At 32.6% G+C, this 6,000-nt stretch overlaps 1 pseudogene; it reads right to left on the reverse strand.

Moving 5' to 3' along the window:
- LOC139897059 (acyl-coenzyme A oxidase 3, peroxisomal-like) overlaps positions 1-5,579 on the reverse strand; it is a 196,603-nt pseudogene extending 191,024 nt beyond the window's left edge.
- Between the last annotated feature and the right edge of the window lie 421 nt (positions 5,580-6,000).

A 6,000-nucleotide genomic window follows, 5' to 3' on the forward strand; every position in this document is an offset into this window, starting at 1 on the left:
TTAATTAATTAAAAATTAAAACCTAATTAGGGTTTTTAATTAATAATAATAATAATAATTACGTAATGATGCATATTAGGGTTTCTGGTCACGTGTCAGAGAGAACTCCGCGAGTCGCGGTTCTCGAAGCTGGAAAACTCCGCAAGTCGCGGGGTTTCAAATTTCAGATCAGGTGCAGGACAAAAATCGTTCGTTTCAGTTTTTTTTTTTAAATTTCTGTTTTATATTTTCTGTTTAAATAAAAATATTTATATAATAAAAACTTATATTTAAAAACTAAAATAAAAATAGAAATACTTTATATTTTATAAATAAAAATCTTAAAACTATATTTATATATATATATATATTTTTTTTCGGTTTTTTAATTTTATGTTTTAAATAAACACACAATATTTAAATAAAACTTATATTTTTATAAAATAGAAATAAAGAAACTTTATAAAACTTAAATATTTAACAAACTCTTAAAAATATTTATATTTTTGTTTTCTTTTTTTTTCTATTAGCATTGCGCTTCCGGCTTTTAAGCTAGATTATCCCCGGCAGCGGCGCTAAAAATATTTGATAGTTAAAGCTAAGGGGTATAAAATACTATTAAATTTTACAAGGAAATACTATTAAATACGATACAATTTTACACAAGATATTTATTTATTTAGAGAATGGATATACTTAAACCTTGCTACAACACTTATAGGCAGTGTACCTAATCGTACAGTAGTGTAGTTTTTAGTAAGTCCGGTTCGTTCCACAGAGAAAATCTTTTAATCAAAGCTTAACGCTATATTAGTTTAATTTATAAAAATACAAATATATATATATAAGTAATATTATTATTATAAAGGGGGATTTTTACCGTTTAATGACCGGTTTGTCGATTTTAAAACTTTAGTCGCAGTTAAAACCAAATGTAAAATATTAAATAAATAAAAGACTTAATTTAAAGCGTAAAGTAAATAACGATAATGAAATTGCGAATAATAAAAGTGCGATAAAATAAACTTGCTATAATTAAAAAGTACGATAATTAAAAGTGCAATTAAATACAATAACAATAAATAAAAATGCGATAATTAGAAGTGCAATTAAATATAAAATAAAGGAAATTAAATATGAAATAAAAGAATTATGCTTATTTAAACTTTCGTAATCATGATGTTTGACGTGTTGATTTTAGTTTTATGCGCATGGGTTAATTGTCCTTTGTCCTGGATTATTTAATATGTCCGTCTGGTTTTTGTCCATAACAGTCCATCAGTCATAAATATAAAGTGCGAGTGTCCTCGTCAAATTATCCTTATACCCGAAGTCAAATATTTCAACTAATTGGGGACTTAAACTGTAACAAGATTTTAATACTTTGTTTAATAATTACATCAGGATGTCGACTGAGTGTAACCCAAGGTTTAAATACTTTGTTAACAATTATGCCAAGTGTCCTTGTACATAATTTCACCCCTGTTTTAATAATTCTAGTGGCTATTAATCCATTCCCGTGTCTGGTTAAATGAACGATTATTCGTACATATAAATACCCCGCCCATTGTATCCGATTGAGTGTATATGGTTATTTATAGGGACATCCAATTGTAAATCTTTATATTAAAATTAACAAACTATCATTTAGTTAAACAAATATAAAGCCCATTAATAGCCCATAGTCTAATTTCCACAAGTGTCGTTCTTTTGTCCAAACCCCAATTATGGTACAAAGCCCAATTACCCAATTTTAATATTTTTAGCCCAACATCATGATTACTTCGGATTAAATAAGCATAATAATAACTTAGCTACGAGACATTAATGTAAAAAGGTTGAACATAACTTACAATGATTAAAAATAGCGTAGCATTACACGGACAGAATTTCGACTTACACCTTTACAACATTCGCTAACATAACCTTATTATTAGGATTTAAAATTAAAATTAAAATATAAATTATATATATATATATATATATATATATATATATATATATATATATATATATATATATATATATATATATATATATATATATATATATATATATATATATATATTTACGTATATATTGAGAGAGAGATAGATTATTGATGTTAAAAATGATCAGAATTCGTTGGGTTTTATAGGGATTTTCGAATTTGGCTGCTCCGCAACTCGCGGCATTTTTGCTCTTCAAACTCCGCGAGTCGCGGAGTTTGAAATTCCAGCTCACTCCATTTTGGCTCCTTTCTTGCCGACGGATTTTTATATAAATATAATATATATAATTTATATAATTAATTATATATTATATTATATTTATATACATAGTTAACTCGTAATTTTTAGTCCATTGTGTCGAGCGTTGAGAGTTGACTCTGGTCCCGGTTCCGGATTTTCGAACGTCCTTGCGTACAATTTAATATCTTGTACTTTGCGATTTGAATCTTGTACTCTTGTAATTTTGAGACGTTTCTTATCAATAATTGGAACCTCTTTGGTTTTATTTTGTACTTTTGAGCTTTTTGGTCGTTTGCGTCTTTAATTCGTCGAATCTGTCTTTTGTCTTCACATTTTATTATTTAAACGAATATTACTTGTAAATAGAACAATTGCAACTAAAAGCTTGTCTTTCTTGAGGAATAATGCTATGAAATATATGTTCGTTTCTAGCATTATCAAAGCTATGATTAATCGTTGTGCTACCTGCTTTTAAGCTAAGTCAGCTTTTCACAAGGGTTTGTATACTCCTCTTCCTGTTCCCAACCAGCCATGGGAAGATTTGAGCATGGACTTCATTATTGCATTGCCAAGGACTCAGCGAGGCAAAGAATCTATTATGGTTGTTGTTGACAGATTTTCAAAGATGGCTCATTTCATAGCCTGCAACAAAACCAATGATGCTACTATTGCTGCTGCTTTATTCTTCAAAGAGATTGTTCGTCTTCATGGATTGCCAAAAACCATTATGTCTGATCGAGATACAAAGTTGTTAAGTTATTTTTGGAAGACATTATAGAAGTTTCTTAGTACTAAGCTTTTGTTCAGCACTTCTCACCATCCCCAAACTGATGGCCAAACTGAAGTTACTAATAAAACAGTGGGAATGCTGCTTAGAACACTTGTAAAAAAAGAGTTTGAAGGAGTAGGATCTGAAGCTTGCTCATGATGAATTTGCTTTCAACAGATCACCTAATTACTACACTGGAAAATCACCATTTGAAATCCGCTATGGTGCAAATCCACTCACACCCATTGATCTGATTCCTTTTGCAATTAAGCCTAAGGCAAGTGTTAAGGCAGTAGCAAAGGCTACAAAAATGAAGAAGTTGTATGAACAAGTGAGGGCCAAAATTGAGAAGACCAACCAGCAATACAAGGCTAAAGCTAACCAGCACCGAAAGCAGCCCACTTTCATTCCTGGTGATCTTGTTTGGATTCATCTAAGAAAGGAAAGGTTCCCAGCAAAACGAAAGAACAAGATGATGCCAAGAGCTGAGGGTCCATTTAAACTGTTGGAAAAAGTTGGTGATAATGCTTACAAGGTCGAGCTGCCTGGTGATACTGCTGTCTCTAGCACTTTTAATGTTGGTGATTTAATGCCCTACTTGGAAGATGACAACCTCGAGAACTTGAGGTCAAGTTCCATTATAGAGGGGGAGGATGATGCGGGTGAGCTGGGCAATGTAACCAGCAACACAACCAGCATGAGCTCAAATGATGTTACACCTGAAGCTGGTCAAGCAATGGTTGTATTGCCATCTCTTTCTTATCACTTAAGTGTTTCGGAGCTGGTCCAAGAAGCTCAGGGGTTACCCTACTTCGGTCCTTAAACTGAAGTAGTTATGTTTTCATGAATAAAGTTTTTGATAGTGGAAGGCAAGCCAGCAATTAAGAAGAACCAGCTAGCCGAACCAGCAAATGAGCTTAGTTTAGCCAGTAAACCTTTAATTCACTCAGCCGGGTAACCAGCAAATCGAACCAGCAAAGTTATACTTAGACGAGCCAGCTAGTTCAACCAGCTGAAGAATTTTAAGTTCAACCAGCACACGAAACTTAGTTCAACCAGCAGGCGACACTCTTTTCTTTCTAAAGTGCCAGATTGCTGATACGATTCAAAGTTTATCTAATGCTTTCAATAAACCGGTCAGGTCATGTGCTTAACACGTGCGTGGCTGTTCTAGAATGTTCAGCTGTCCAAGGAAGATTCTTATCTATCATTGGCTATTTTTTATCATGGAAGGAGCACTACCAAATGGCAGGCTTTATGCAGATTATGTCCTTTATTCTTATTGGCTAGTTTGTAATTGTCTGTCCTTTTGTCTCCATTTCCTTTTTATGTTTTTGTCTTTTCTAGAAAGTAGTTGTTAAGCTTCTCCTATAAATAGAGAGCTCTTGTAATTGTAAAAGGAGGTTGATGATGAATGAAAAAGTTTGATAGAACTTATCTATTTACTAAAATCCATGCGTCTTTAAGAATATTTGATTCCGGTGACTATGAGTGGTTTCTTTATCAGTGTTTGTGGTGTTTCTTTATCAAACATTGTGGTGAAATCCCAAATCTTCATTTCTGAGTTTATAGTTATGGTGGAATCTTTATCAGCTATAATCGAGGGTGTGGAGTATTTCTAGATTGCTGATTGTGGTGGTATCTTTATCAATTAGGAGTTTAGATTCTTAAATCTTCGTTTCATTCTCTGTAATTGTGGTGCTTTGCTTTATCAGTTGTAGAGGTGATTTGGAGTGTTTCCTTGATTATAGTTGTGGTGTCTTAGCCTTTATCAGTTAGGGTTAGGATTCTCTATCTTGGTTACTCGTTCTTGAGTGTTTACACTTTGTTTTGTTGGGTTTGCTGCTCAAATAGTTCAGATCTGTTGCAGAAGAAAGCTTTGAGTGAAAATACGTTTTTAAAAGTCATAATCACGGATCAGATTCTGTTGTGATGAAAAAGGTGTATGCCTAAGCCACTCAGTTTAATCCAAAGCACACCAGATACCTAGTGCGGCGATGGTGTGTGAAGAATTTTCTCCTAACGCGTATGTTGTGGGTGACAAATGAGTGCATTCGATGTTGATATCGCCTTAAATAAATTCAACATAATTTAAAATTCAAAATGATTTTAGATATACCATAGAAAGAATCGAACACCAAGTTTAATTCCATGTGAATGATCAAAAACATAAACAGTTTCAGTAAGTGCAAATCTCCACAAATCACCTTCAAACCCTTTTTTAGAAAACCAACCATCAAAAACCCCTATTTTTAGGGAAATTTGTTTCATAGTCATCTCTCTTTGTTGTTCTTTTGACTGATTATAATCAGGTGTAATAAACAGTTTTCCTCCCCTGTGTTTAGGGCAAAACAGGGGACTCTGCATAATCAAATTAAATATATAATCAATATCCTCTATGCTGTTACCGTCTAATAACTTGCGAAGTGATTTGGTATCGAAATCAGGTGATGGTTCAGTGAGTTTAGGTGGAGTCTAGTTGACACATGGGGCAGTGAGAAGATGATCAGTGGTGGGGTTTTGGTGGTTGTGAAGGTGCCGGGTTAAGATTTAGGTCTGAAAGTTGACCGATCCATTGATGAAGAGGAAGATGAGTTCATGGATTATTTGATTGAAGATAATTTGATGTGGAATTGAGGTTGCTGTGACAACCCGGAAATTTCCGAACAAATTTAAACTTAATCTTTATATGTTTTCGACACGATAAGCAAAGTCTGTAATGTTGAAATCTCGAAAACTTTGAACTGTGTTCATGTATTCATTTACCTTCGACTGCTCTCGATAATTCACGAACAAGTATGTGTAAGTAGATATGTATGAATATATACATATACGTGATTATTAAATTGAGAAATATTAATAAAACATTTAACGGTTTGGTTGATATGAAAATAATTATGAAAGTATTATTATGACTTGAAAACGTTAACAAAGTATTTGATGAATAATACTTTACATAAGCGTATTAATTTCAATATATGATTATGGATAATATCAAATGATTGAATTATCAGATACATT

This window comes from Rutidosis leptorrhynchoides, chromosome 3 (assembly GCF_046630445.1).
Source record: "Rutidosis leptorrhynchoides isolate AG116_Rl617_1_P2 chromosome 3, CSIRO_AGI_Rlap_v1, whole genome shotgun sequence".
NCBI lineage: Eukaryota > Viridiplantae > Streptophyta > Magnoliopsida > Asterales > Asteraceae > Rutidosis > Rutidosis leptorrhynchoides.